The 14,992-nt window shown below is 38.7% G+C and overlaps 2 protein-coding genes across 2 annotated transcripts in view; both read right to left on the bottom strand.

Annotated features, from left to right (window-relative positions):
* The window catches only part of opn5 (opsin 5), a 44,138-nt gene extending 41,115 nt beyond the window's left edge, over positions 1-3,023 (bottom strand). The window contains exon 1 of the mRNA XM_051072042.1: positions 2,788-3,023. The gene's annotated coding sequence lies outside the window, so the exon portion shown is untranslated. The remainder of the gene's footprint in view (positions 1-2,787) is intronic.
* Positions 1-14,992, bottom strand: part of slc5a6a (solute carrier family 5 member 6a) — a 558,624-nt gene that overhangs the window by 410,807 nt on the left and 132,825 nt on the right. The window lies entirely within an intron of this gene.

Below are 14,992 nucleotides of genomic sequence, written 5' to 3'. Positions count from 1 at the left end.
CGGCATATATTTTTAGGAATACTACTCTCAGATAGTGGCACTGCTTGGCATCTAATCTGCCATTCATCAAGTAACATTGTCAAAAAAAAAAAAGGTGAAGATGGGGTGTGCTTGCTCATGGTGGGAATTGTTGGGTTTCTCTCTGTGAATACCTGCTCTATATGAAACGTACCTTGAGATAACTTCTGTTGTGATTTGGCGCAATATGAATAAAACTGAACTGAACTGAGATCTGAACACAGTCAAACAAAAGAAAAACAAGCCAGGTTTTGTTTCCTTCTTGTTTACATGCAGCTTAGAGGTCAGACTTGCCTTTCAAAGAAGGAGCTGCTTTTCTGTGGTGGACTCCATGTTAATGTTTAGGAGACAACAATCTACTGTGGAACGGCACACTCTGGCTGGAAATGACTCGAACCTGGTGTGAGGGCAACATCTAACAGTTGGAGCAAAAGCCGCACACACACAAATACATACACACACCACTGCCTCCAGCTCTCCATTGAACATCTAAAGAGGAGCAGTTCCTCTGGTTTCTGCATATACAGATGTGACCTGGAATACAAAACACTCCCTACATCAAAGAGTATACTATACACATTATATATTTAATATGCTGGGAATGTGTCTGGGAGCTTTGTGGTAAGAGCTGAATGAAGAAAGCACAGGTAAAACCATCTGAATAACTGTAATTCAATGGAAACGAACAGAAAGAAAAATTGAAGACAAAGAAAGAAGTCTGTATATATTCATGATAATATGTAGAAGCTCCCTCCAGTAAAGTAAATGATTATCATATAACTGAATACGTACCTACAGCTCCTCATACTTTGACGCAATTTGAACAGTGAGGTCAAACTGTGAAAACAGACTGATTAAAAAAAAACTGTGATAAGATATGACCTTTAAAACAAAAACAGTGATGCTGAAATGCTAATTTTTGCAGATGAGTTCAAAAACACACAAAGATACTTCTAACACCTCAGCTGGAAGTTCACATGTGTGAGAGGAAAAGAGGAGATAACACACACAACCTCACACACAACGTCTGGTTGCTGGTTATAGTGCGCAGGAAATTAAAGCCTAAAAAAGATCCTTCCAGTTTTTGGATACACACCCAAGACTCAGATAAGTATATTTTCCCTCTGTCCAAACCTTGATGATACTTGACATTTCATCTTTGAAACTAACCTGAGCAGGATTTGATAATAATCATTTTCAAGGAAAACCTAACTTCAGACTCACAATCAATGAAGCAGTAAATACTGTGACTGACTTTGATGATAGTCTCTCAGATCTTAACAGAACATTTACCTTACATAGATACAGACAGTGAAAGCAGGAACCTGTTGCCTGGGGCTTTGATCAGCAGGTTCAACAGCAAAAAACAAGGGTTTTCAGATTTCTCCATACAGAAACTTCAGAAGAGTTCACAATAAATTTGATGCGAAAAGACAAAAACTTTTCAGCCGCTTTCAGGCTTTTCTGAGAAAAACTTGCTCTGATTTTAAATAACATGACAAAGGTCAGAATTAGACACAGTGTCACTCTCCATCTCATCAGGAAATCATCCGCAGGAGGTGTTTTGAAGGGGTTAGGTCAGGAGGAGCCCCACACACGATTTGTTTTTGTTTTTTTTCATTTTGCTGTCAACACGCAGTAGAATTTTCGAAGCCTGTTCATTGTAAAGAAGTAAGTGTAACAAATGTATCATCCTGCTGGACTGAGGAGGATTTTATTCTAGCTTGAGTGTAAAGGTGTAGATTCAGCTTCACTCTGAGGTCCTCACAGCAGACAAAAATAAAAGCTGTGTATTAACTTACCATATTAACTGAGCAAATCATATCAACCCACCAGTCTCGCAACAGAGTTTCAAATGTGTCGTAACTATCTGCATTAGGACTGAGACAGGAATCAGGCTGTGCTGCGTTTACATCTCTAACCACATTAGAATAAATGAGGAGCACAAAACAAAGTCTCTGCAGTCATCAACAATCTATATTCATCTAAGGATCCTGGACACCCCCAACAACTCAACAAAGACAATACTTTGCATTGATTTACAGGGTTTGTTTGGACCTGTCCTGATTTTATTGTCTGTAAACACGAGGCCACAGCTGTAAAATGTGTTTACTGTACACTATCTGTGACTGGTGCTGATGATACAACTATTCCAAATGTGGAGGAATTCAAGTTCTTTACAATTTACACATTAAAGATTTTGGATCTTAATGTCTAATAATACATAACACATAACATATACATTTAATATATTTCCTTATTTGGTGTCATAACGATGTTTTATGGTCATTTCTTTACTTGATTTTTGTCCATCAAATGAATAAGCCACTTTGTGGTGGGCAGAGTAAATATTCAATTGTCAGTGTGGGAGCCATACAGTGAGAAGGGACAGCATGAACATGAAGAAAAGGACTGATGAGGTAACACCCTGTTACCTGAGCATCAAAATATGACTTGACTGTTTTTCCCTTTTTTTTTTAATGTTAAAATAAAAATGTGTATTACGGTGCAGTGCTCATTTGACTGAGATACATACGAACATTTTTTTTTTTTTTTTTTTTTTTTTTTTCACGCAGGAGCAAAAGTCAGCTGAGAAACCCTGGGAAATTAGCCCAGTTGATTTTTTTTTTTTTTTCTTTTTTTGTGAGAGAGAGAATAGTCCAGCTAAAGTATAACAGTCTGACTCGCACTGCGCTGTTTGGAACATGTTCTCAAGACACGAGGGAATAAAGTGAAGAGAAACAGCTGAAGGTTTGGTTCATCACTCACCTCCTGATCATCGGTCCTCAGTCATCAACGCGCGGAGTTTCATTCCCACAAATAAAACTGTTCCCGGTGTTTGAAGCAGGGCGCGGAAACTTGAGAGAAAACAGTCAGGAATCGGGCGCCGGTGATCGACAGACACAGTGCGTCCAATAATCCCGCGGTTCAACCTCACGTCTGAGCCGCAGAGACGCTCAGTCTCCCTCCACCTGTGAGCGGCTGCATCAAGTCTATCAGCCCGACTTCACCCAACATTTTGTCATAGCCTGTGGTCAATTGACTTCGTCAAGTGAAAAAAGAAAGAAACACAACTTCCGGTCAAGTCTTTTAAAAATAAAATACCTCGATCTTGTTGAGGACTGAACTGAACCAGGGAGCTCAAAGTGGCTGTAGATAAGAATACCTCTGTGACATAGAGAGGGTCTGTGGACTGATTGCTTTGCTGATCAGCAGGTTTGGCTTCAAACTATATTTCAGAGGCATTATGGAACAGAGAGCACCAAACAGATTTAATCAAACAGCAATTAGTCATTTCTGTTTTCACCAGCTCAGCAGAACCAGGCGGTCGCATGTCCAGATATTGACCTTGCTTTGTTTTCACACACCAAACCAAGAATGTCATGATTTTACTCATTATTAAAACACATATTATTCATTATTTAATTATTATTCTGTACATAATTTGCTTTTATTGCTGTGACTTTAGGGGGAAATAATTTCTACCTGAATTACTTACTTTGAATCAGCACAGACCAGCAGACACAGTAAGCCTGGGGCTTTCAGGGGCCCTGGATCTCAGGGGCAATGACACAGTGTAGAGATAAGTCCAGTTTTCAAACTTACAAGTACCCTGACATTTTTACCCAAGTACAGTACTTGAGTAAATGTACTTAGTTACTTTCTACCAGTATGCCACCAAAAAAGATCAAGATGACTATAATTACTGCTTTGAGATTATTCAGAGGGACGCTTAGAGAAAATCAGAATTCACTCTCATGAGAAAGAACAGCAAGCAATGATTGTGATCACCATATTTTTTTGTACATTTTATATAATCATCCAATTAACATGAATGTTGGATATAAATTACTGTGAAATCCTATTTGTTCAAACTGCAGGCTAATAATACACAACAAACACAAATATCCAGTGCAGTCAATTATCCCGTATTTGTAAAAGAAAAATGCCAAACTTTACTCTGAAGGGAAATTGTCTCATTTCCTGTTGTGTCTCTATCTGTGTGTGTGACTTGACCACCAGCTGATTGAATTTCGGGGAGTGACAGTGCTGTGAGTTACACAATGACCTCGTCAGGGAGCCATTTCAAACATAAAAGAGCGAATTTCCCACTCTCCTGTAGCACACTGAATGCCCCAAACATTTTGATGTTCATAGACTATTCTAATACTAGAAAGGGAAATTTTTATTATGATAACATTGACATCAGGAATCGGTTTATAAAGTGGCTGAAACAAATATTTCCTCAGAGAGACTAAATGAAGCACATGGCTGTATAAAGGTTTATTGTTAAGCCCATAAAGCCCTGCACTATGAACAATTCAGATTTCCTGTGAGAGGTAGAGCAGTTTCTGTTGCCTTATTTTAATCTCTAATTCTGTGTACCAGTTGAATTTAGCAACATCTGAATGAAAATGATGACAGCTGTGGGACTGTTTGCTTTATGTGGCCATTTCACTGTTAATCAAATTTGATTAAATCACTCTCACAGGGCCAGATAAAGGAAAGTCACTGGGTGAGTGTTTAATGCCTTTTTACTTGACAATGTCTCTCCCAAGATTATCTCTGATTTTTTGGTCATTGAGAAATACTTGAGATTTGAAGTTTTTGGCACCACCACACACACACACACACACACGCACGTCGCACACACACACACACACACACACACACTATAAAGACAACTCCGAAGTTCAAAAAGTTCTTTACTAAAAGTGAGGAATCTTTTTAACATTTGTCATCAGACTTCCCTCCTACCTACATCAGAGTGTGGGAGGAACATTTTAAGAGCAACTTAATGTATACGAAGGTATACAAGGGAACCGATTAATTAAAGAAAACTGATTTAGAACCATGTTTACAATAAAATCAGTGCAGCTTTATTCTTGTTTTTTTTTTCAACCTTCAGAAATGGAGCATGTATTTGTAGACAGTTTAAGAGAAAAGCAGCATCTGCAGATTACAGGCTAAAGTGATGCTATTACAAGTATTACTCCAGATAACACACTATTCATTGATGCTGGACATCATTGTGTTGTCAGTCCAAATGCTGTCTCATAAGGATTTCTGCTAATAATCCCACAATGCATTGCATATTATTAAAGAGAGAAGTCTGTGGAAATCAGGTGAAGTTGCACTAGGGTGTGTAACAAAGCAACAAAACAATTAATCTGTGCTTGACCACAGCTGGTCAGTGTGTCAACTAAAATCAGTGGATCCATAAAAAGACACTTCATGCACATCTTTCTACGTCTGTCACCACTGGGATGATACAAACCAAAGGCACACTCATGGTTCACTTTGAGCAGAGACAGATCATTACATCAAACAGATTTAGACTGATAAAGCCTCTAATTTGATTCCAACCCAAAGTGTTGTTAAGAACACACACACACACACACACACACACACACAAACAAAGAGGTCAAGGAAAGACCTGATGCAGTCTCTCTACTATACATACTAGACTGTACATGACAAATACACAGTACATACATATAAATCAGCCTTGGGCAGGACAAGACATGTTTAATGGTGGTTATAAATTGAGGAGTATGATTTTAAACTTTCACTGAACTTTTGCCTCTGGTGTGCAGACGCACACAGTAATTCACCACTTTCCTCAATTCTGCAGCGTACTTGATGACTGTGTTATCTTTGCTTTCATTGCTGTTTGAGCCTTTGTTCTCTGGCACAGCGTTGTCAAAATGAAGTGTAGGGTTTTGTCTTTATGCTAACACAAATTGTCAAAGAATATAGTTTGAATCACCACGCCCAATCAATCTATACATAGCTGTTGAAAAATGTTCCTGACCTGATCCATGTTACCATGTTGGATTATCTAATTGTTGCTTGTTAATATAATTACTATCACCCCTGACTGAATGCATAGGCAGGCTGAGCAGACATATAATTACAATTATGAAAGAAGAGGGGCAGGCTGCCTGTGGACTGTGGCTCTAGCTTCTCCTCTGAGGGTGACTGTGCTTCCACACCTTATCTGTGTAATGTGGTTCAGTCAAACTACAGCTGAATTTATCACTGTGCACTGTCTTGTTTGGTATTGGTTTGGTGTCGTCAGGACCAGCAGAACATGGTCCACTTCACCCTCAGCAGGATTGAGAGATATGTGACATAACTATGAATTGAAAAGCTAAACTTAAAGCTGTCACTATCAATATTTGCATATCAATAATGGATACAGTGAAGGAATAAAGAGTTCTTCAGCATGTTTTAGCCCATTGATTGATTGATTGAATGATTCATTACAGCCCACAAATTTCCTGTTTTGGTTTTCTCTCATGGCTCTCAACCTTGTTTCCAACAACAGGTAGTTGTTTTCAGTGAAAAGGCTCTGATAAAAACATTGCACATTCCCCAACAGCAGACTGACAAAATGTAAATGTGTGTCTATTTGTTGAAAATAGTGGAGCATAAATATGTTCTACTCCTTATAGTTGGGCAGTTTTCCATTTAAAAAAATAAAAACCTTATTAAATTAATATTAACCTTATTCTTGCCCTTTTTTCTAGCTGACTGTCATTGTCTCTGCAAGGACTAATAATGCTCATGACCACCATTTCTCTGGATTCTGTATGACCATCAGTGAGCTTGTGACTCAGTATGTGATGGGCCGACCTCTCCACCTGTCACTCTGCACAGGGTTAACAATTTATTAGTTCAATGGAGGTGTCTATTGTGCTGCACCTCATCCCAGTGTGATGTAACTTCCATTTTAGGGAGTGTTCCTTTGTATACAGCTGCAGCAGTAATGTGATGACTATATGAGAATGCACTGTAGAGTATGCTCTCATAATACCAAGCATTATGTGAGCATCATACAGTACTATGCAGTATTCTAATCTCACCATGTTTACTGAAAGATGCAGAGGCTGGTGTTTTATGAGAGGCTGCTGAGAAAAATAATCATTGTTTAGGTCAATGGAAAGACTGATTGACGTGTCTGACACTCAACCTGACAAAGGCAGCCTCCCCGCCAAGAAGTTGTGAGCGGATGTGGAGCTGCCTCAAATCTTTGTCTTCTCATTCATTACACCGAGAACATAAACAAGTATGACACTGGTCTTTGTTCTATGAGTGGATCAATGCCGCATCAAGGGAAGCAAAACAACTCACAGATCACAAACAAAAGCTCATTCCTCATGTCCATGCCCTCTGACCTCTTGGGGTATGGACAATGAGGGTGTCCTGCAGTGTCTAGCACTAGGTGACTGGCAGCTGATCCCTTGGGTCCAGTCGCAAGCTGAACTATTAAAGGAATGATTTGGGGAAATGCAGTTTTGTCCAAGAGTTGGTAAAAAAAGATACCACTCCCACACCTGTTCAGTAACTATGTTGGTAGAACTGGAAGGAAATTAACCTAGTTTAGCATAAAGACTGCAAGCATGGTTTTATTCATTTAATCTGTACACAAACAATGTGATTCTGTTGTGTAAAAGGTCACTACTAGGTCACTTGCATCATATCTAACAAATGGGTGGGACTAAATTTTCATTTTCTGATGGGAGATTCAGTTTGCGTAAATGTTGCTGACAAAAGGTCAAAGAGATAACACCAGCTCTTCAGATTCAGTTTAATAAATGTTTCACTTCATAGCCTTTTATCAGATAAACGTCAGTGAGTAAAAGTAATGGTAAATGACTTGGTGGTGTATTTATACTGCACTGTAATTAATTCATTGGTCCTTGGCTGATGATCAAGCCTATCGGTCTGTATCCAGAGCAAGAAAATATGATTATTAAGTTGTTTTAAGTGGAAACTGTTGCCATATTTTGATATCAACTGTCCTCCCACCATCTCATACTCAATGTTCCAATGTTTTCTGGCACCTTTTGTAAGGATGACAAATGTGTGGATGTCATTTCCTGAATGATTCAGACATTAAGCTCAAGGACAAGTCCAACAGCTCAGTATGTCTAAAAGAATTAATAGCTACAAAGATAAAAGTGGAATGTTCTTAAGGTTATTTTCTTATGTTGCTCCTCAAACCTGTCAGTGATGTATGGACCTCCACTGCAGAACAGCTTTTCTGAGCTGCTCCTGTGGGTGTTTTTGATCACAGAGCAGCCACTGAGGAGGCATTAAAGATGGGAGCCTTAGAATATGGAGTGTCTTGTAACTGCACACAGGGCAACATCTTTGGTCCCTTGGGCCAGTCTAGCTATGGTGAGGGCTCCAGGACTTGAGGGGGTTCAAACCTGACAGTCAGGTGGATTGTTTATTGTTTCATACATACATAGCACGATTCTCTTTCAATAGACATTAAACAGGTTACAAAAATGTCCTGAATGGCTTTCATGGTTTTTATTGGGGGGGGTTTCCTGCTGTTGCTTGATGTATGGAGAGCTACAAAGAGACAGTGACTACGCCACTTTCATATTTAATTCCAGAATTTGCATGCATTTCATACTCCCTCCAGTGTGTAGTGTTAAAATGAACAGACCTGAAAATGATAAGTGATTATGGTGTGAGTGAAATGTCTACACTGCTTTGATGATGGCATTTTGCTGTTGAAAAGGATTGATTTTATTCTCATTCTTACCTTTCTGTCACATCATATTGTCTGTGTGCTTTTGACTTCCATTTCTTTCTAGAGATGCTATTATCTTGGAGCAGCTGGCAGAAGTCTTATTTTCCCTTGGCAATTCACAGGAGACCTGGTGTGTCATGGATGGAAGCATTTGGTTCTATCCACCATCACTGTCCCTTTTGCACGCTTTACTAACTCCAGCCTGCTTTTTTAACACCTTTAATGGAGCCTTTTGGAGGTTCAGTCTTGGGTCAACTCAAAGGCTATGCATTTGGTTTTTTTTTTAAAGTTCTCTGAACTGCGAAAAGGTACTGCACAATTTTGCAATTCACTGCAGAACCTAGATAAAATGCCATACATTGGTCTTATTCAAACTCCATCCATCCTTGTGATGAATTTCCCAGAGAAATGCAGTTGGCCACTGAAGGTAGAGAGGCTCTGGGATGTATTCACAAATATATCCCTGGGGGAGGGAGACTGAAAAGTTTCATAGACATCCATGTACGTATCATATATCCTTTATGCTTACAAAATACTAGAAAATACTCACTTTGAACATCAGTAGACTCTTAGACATAGGTGATACCACTTATGGTGCAAGGCAGTGGGGGATGCGAGAGAGAAGGTGATAATCCCTTAATGCAAAAGGAATATGGCTGGTGTTATTCTTTTTTACTGTCAAAAAATCCCATGAAATGATGTGTAAATGAGTGGGGATTAAAATAAAGTAAATATGAGTAAAGATAGCTATAGTGCAGCTCAGGGAGCTTGGAGCTAGTTATATTTGTGTGGCCAGCTTCTCAGGCAGGTACGCTCCTTTTGGTTTAGCTAAATGTTATTTGACAACACAGACGGCAGGAATTCTGATATTTTTTGCTACAAATTGCATTTTAATAGCCTCCAAATTGTATATTCTAAATTTGTTATGGATGAGGATAAAAACCACCCCACATGGAGGGTTGGGTGGTTCTTGGTGCTGTCAGAATTAGTTCTCAAGATGTGCTGTGTGACCAAGATGGAAATCAGTCCAACTTGGGTCACACTCACTCATAGGCAGACTGAACAACCAGCTGTCTGTCTGACCATCTTAGAATCTGAGGAAAATACAGGTTGTATATATAAAGTGAACAAAGATCAGCTCTGTTTACTGCACACTCAAGTTTACCTGTCTGCTGACCCATTTATATCAGAGCAGAGTGGCACTGTGCAGCCTCCCTCTGGTTACAGTTAATTGGTTTAGAATTGTTCAGTCAGTGCCAATCCTGGTGAGAACTGAAGGGTCAGACACATAACTGTATAACAAAGGCACACACACACACACACACACACACACACACATACTTCCCCCTTTTTCCCTAGATGCCTTTATACTGCCTGTGCAGTGTCTTCCTTTGTTTTTTTCCTCACAACCTCCAGTTACATCAGGTAGTTACATCAGAAAGCTGCCCCTGTTTAATCAACACTGTGACTCCAACAGCAGCTTAATATAGAACCACAGGTGTACCTTCATATTGCACTTCAGCAATAGACCGAGAAGATACGCATGAATCCATATGGCCTACCTCCAAAATCAACTATAGTTAAAGTTTGCACACACATTTCACACGTTATATAAACATAATGATGCTACTTACATTTTAACAATATACTGGAGAGCTGCTGAAATTTACAGTTGTAGAGCATCAATATAAGCTTTATTCACCATAAGCTTTAGTTTGGCCAAGTGAGAGCAGTGCAATTAGAGCACTATAAAGCCAATTCAAAGACATCAGTGGAGCAAGCCATTGCATGTTAGTTTAATCATCCATACACTGAGCTGTATACTGCTTTAGCATCACTGTTTAAACTTTCAGCTCAAGTATTTTAGGTGGCAAGCTAAACTAATAGTGACAAAAGCTGGGAACAAGTGTGGATTGTTGTGAGTCAACTTACTGAACCAACAAATCTTAAATCATCATTTTTCTTCCATTAGCACAAACAACATCAGATCCTCTTAGGAGATAGTCCTCCTGCAAAAACAAGCCCACAGGTTGTCTGAGCAGCACCTTATTACAACATTGGTGGGACTCACAACTAAATGGTCAAAGCAAAACAAACTCTTTCCTGCTTACGATACTATCTTCACATTTCTCACCTGAAGAAATGCTACCATCTACAGTCAAAAAAGTGTCAAGAAGCAGCCCAAAATTATATAGAAAAATCTATTAATATGTGATCATCCATGACAACCTGTTCTTTAAGCTTGAAAGCCTAGTGTAACAGTGCCAAACAGAAATGTGGTCTAGACTGCTGCTTCTCTTCAGCTTTATCCTCAAGGGTTTTAAACTGGTGTGAACCATTCATCTCGATATAGGAAAGAGTGGAATTTCGAGTGTTTCAGCACATATTTGTCTGCCCAACATCTAATCCCACTGCAATTATACTTTTGATAAATAATAACATATATACATAAATGTAAATGTATATGTAACTGTCCCGACAAATATGTAAATAAATCTAAAAGAAGCTATAATAAGACCAAAGACTTACTGGGTTATGCAAACAGGATGTCTGATGATGTCATCAGGGTTATCCAGGCTTGGGTTTGAGACTTACTTTTTTGACAGAGAGCCTTAATTACAATCTGGAGGTGTGCAGTTTGGAAAATGTGGACCATTAGGAAGCATGGAGGACTAATGAAAAATGCTGGTGAGCTTTGATTGCATCTATTCATTTTCTGTGACTTATCTGTGTCTGGGTTGCTATGGCAACAGGGTGAACAAGTTAGCCTAGACATCCTGCTCCTTAGCCACATTTTCCAGATCCCCTAGATGCAGAGGTGTTCCCTCAACAGACAGGATATCAAATCCCAGCATATTCTGGGTCTGCCCCAGGGATCTCAGTCACAGACAGTCCAGCACAGCATCAGCATTGACAGCAAAATGTCAACTTCATAATCTATTCATCCTTATATCCTTATTGTGAGCAAAACCCCAACCCTACTAGATCTCTTTCAATATTAAGTTGCATTATGGAATACCATATACCAATAAGGTACTTTTGGAACTTGATCAATCACTGAATTATATTCTCACAATTGTGTTCTTTACACATACAAAGGACTGAGTTTAGCTTTCTGTTCAGGGGTCCTATTGTGGTAATGGCTAATGATGTGTCAAAATACACAGCAGCAAGTAGTAGTGTAACCTCATCACTTGTTATTTGAATCACAACACAAAGTACAAAGTCACAGACAAAGATGCAGCAAAGCAACTGCTAACAAATTCAATTTGTAGTGCACCAATCAAATTACAGTACCAACACTGTCAATCTGAATCCCAGAGGAACACAAACATTTGCATCACTACAAAATTACAATTTTGATCACATAAATTAAAGTTCAAATGAACATACTGATATTTTGGTGAATTAATTTCAGTTTGACTTTAATAGTTATTTGTTGTCTTGTATGTAGGCTGTTGATAAAGTTCAATCTGTTTTGTAAAGATAATAACTTGAATCTTACACTTTGGTACTTTGGTGGTGGTACTTTTCATTTGGAATACAGACTGTGATTTCTTTGTATTAAAAATGCAACACAATGTCTTTCATGTCACCAGAGCACCACAAATACTCACATCATGAGAAGCAGTGGAGACAGGTAAACACATATGACACAGGGCAAATGGTGTTTCATATGTCATAGCATGAAGACATGAGAGGCATGATTCAACTTCAGCCTAAGGCTCCCAGCATGATCTTCCCAGGGAAATGTTCTTTACATGGTGAAGCTCATTTCATTTGACTGCAGCTAGTTCAGATTCTCTCTCTCCCCTGTCTGATTCATTTCACATGTAGTGTATGTATAGCAGACAGACGTGTTGGCTGTGCCTGATTTTTTCATATATATTTTAATGTTGGCAGAAACAGATTGGTAATAACACAGTATGGATACTGTTTTAACAGGGGCTCCACTCTATTTGAAATTCTTAATAGAATTCAAACAAACTCAATGCTAATGTGCTGTTCAACTTTTGTGGACCATTTGTTAACAGAACAGATGATATTCTTTACACCAAAGATAGGATGGTGCACACATTGTACATTAATTGCACCTTTGGTGTCAGAAAATTTGAGCAAACATTATATTACCAGAGCAGATGCTAAGTACAAATATGTTAATGACTGTGTTTATGTGTGTGAAAAAAGGGATATAGAAAAGATACATTTTTCATGCTGCATCAGTGAAAAGCCACATAGTATCTCTCTTAATCACTGTCCACACACAAAAATCTAAAATCTCACTTAACTCTGCAGGAGTTTTCAAGCTTCTTTTAGCTCCTGGCTTTAGTTTTGACACATATAGAGTATAATTCAGTCCCACTTGTGTTACCCTTGCCAAAAGAAATCTAAGTTACATTACCTGCCCTGCACCAAACTGTAGATAGACAATGTTAAGCAACTGGCTAGTGAATATTAAGCAGTTTAAGAGCCAGCCATTGCACTTATAATAAAGTAAAATAGAGCAAGAAAAACTAACTATTGGACTTTAATCAGGTGGACACAGCCCCAATTTCAAATTAATGATAATGTTCATGTAGAAAGTATGAGTTCAGGTGTTTTAATATTAATTAAGGTTATCAGTACAGCTGCAGGAGGAGGATAGCATGCAAAAATGATAATGATGGAGTCCCAGGTTCCATGTTCTCCAGCTCTGCATTTACTCAATAGTATGTAAATTACTACCAATGCGTCTCTTCAGACACATGGCTGTTATAGAATTCATAAATAAAACTCATAACATTTGTTAGCTGGATTCACTGTCTCCACTCCATGAACATGATCATCAAAGGAATAGTTAAACCAGACCCTGTTTATTGTTACATGTTGAAGTAACTATAGGATTCTCAGAAATACTGTAATGATCAAAATGATTCATCTAACTCAAAGAATCACTCCAGCAATCAGCAATTTACATATGACCTAATTCTCTGTGACATCAAAGAGAATCAGTACATAGAAAACAGTACAGATTATGATGTGGGAAATACAGAAATATCTTTGTTCCATCAGATGAGAAGTATGGTCACAGCACATGCACCTAAAGGGTCCTGCTCCCAGCAATGCACAACAATACATGCCTTGTAAAAGTCAACATTCAACAGTGGCAATATCAAGTAACACTGGCTTAAAGTGGTGCTATATTAGTGTAGTGCTGCTGTGTGCGTGTATTTACTCCTCTGTGACATAAGTCTTTTCATATAACCATGCAAGACACCAAAATCAACGTAACTCTATCAAAGATTAGACACCAGGATGTGGCTACATTTGGCTACATACTTGCCTTGACAGTATAACCAGTTAATTACAGTATATGCAACACATTCAAAAAAGGATGTGTTTCTTAACACAATTAATGGGTAGATAGCAAAATAACACATTATGTGTCAGTTTCTGCAAATAATGTGTTGCATGCTGCACCCTCTCTAACACATCCAAGTGTGTTACATCTTTGGTCAATCATTGTTGTATCCCTCTTATAGACTGTATGAGCCTTCTTTATGTAGTCTAAGGTGTACGCCTCCACTTCTTGAAGAGGCAGGCTCTTGTGTGATCTACCATCAACCTGAGGGACTGGGGACATGAACAGCAGAGCTGAAGCATATTGTTCTGTATTTAATGATTCATTCACAGCTGTGTGATGTTAGGAATTCAGGCAAATGCAGAGTCAACAAAAACTTTGACTTAGCCTGACTGATGTTTGCTAGTTTGCCTCCAGGTTCGATGGCTGCTAATTGACAGATGAAATGTTAGCTAGCTAGCTAGCTACCTACCTTTCTGTGATCCTGTATCCCAAAAAGGATGAATAGAAATGAAGCTACAGAATATTGCAAAAGTTGCCTTAGCAGCAGTTGGAGACACAAGTGACTAGTGTTGACTATCATCAAAAGAATGAAGCCATCACCAGAGAACATGGGCCAGATCAAGACTGCAGTGGAAAAGACTTTCAGCAGGTTGTCAAACACTTGTTTCCTCTAATGACCTCAGGAATGAGTGCAGCAGCCCAGCCCAAAAAACTTGTGTAGTCTGTCATAATGCTTTGTGTGTGCGTGTGTGTGTAAACAACTAAATAAATGTTTGTTTGTTTGTTTGTTTTAAAAAGGGAAATCCATAATTGGGAATTCCAAAATTGCAAATGTAGTTGTGCTCCACATCATGGAATATTCCAAGCTGCAATCACCAAATCACACCCACACATCTGGTTGAACTTCTGCACACAAATCAGTTAAAACACTCACATATGATATCAGCACCTATCATCTAAAATGTATTTTACTGTTTGTGAAGTACATTAAATTTTTGGAATTTTTTGAGTTGAAACTAGTGTTATTGTTTGTTGTGTATTTTTTCTTTTCTTAAGCACAGGACCAGAATTCCCCTCCG

This window comes from Lates calcarifer, linkage group LG7_1 (assembly GCF_001640805.2).
Source record: "Lates calcarifer isolate ASB-BC8 linkage group LG7_1, TLL_Latcal_v3, whole genome shotgun sequence".
NCBI lineage: Eukaryota > Metazoa > Chordata > Actinopteri > Centropomidae > Lates > Lates calcarifer.
Note: the sequence above shows the minus strand (reverse complement) of the source record. Positions and strands in the feature narration are given on the sequence as shown.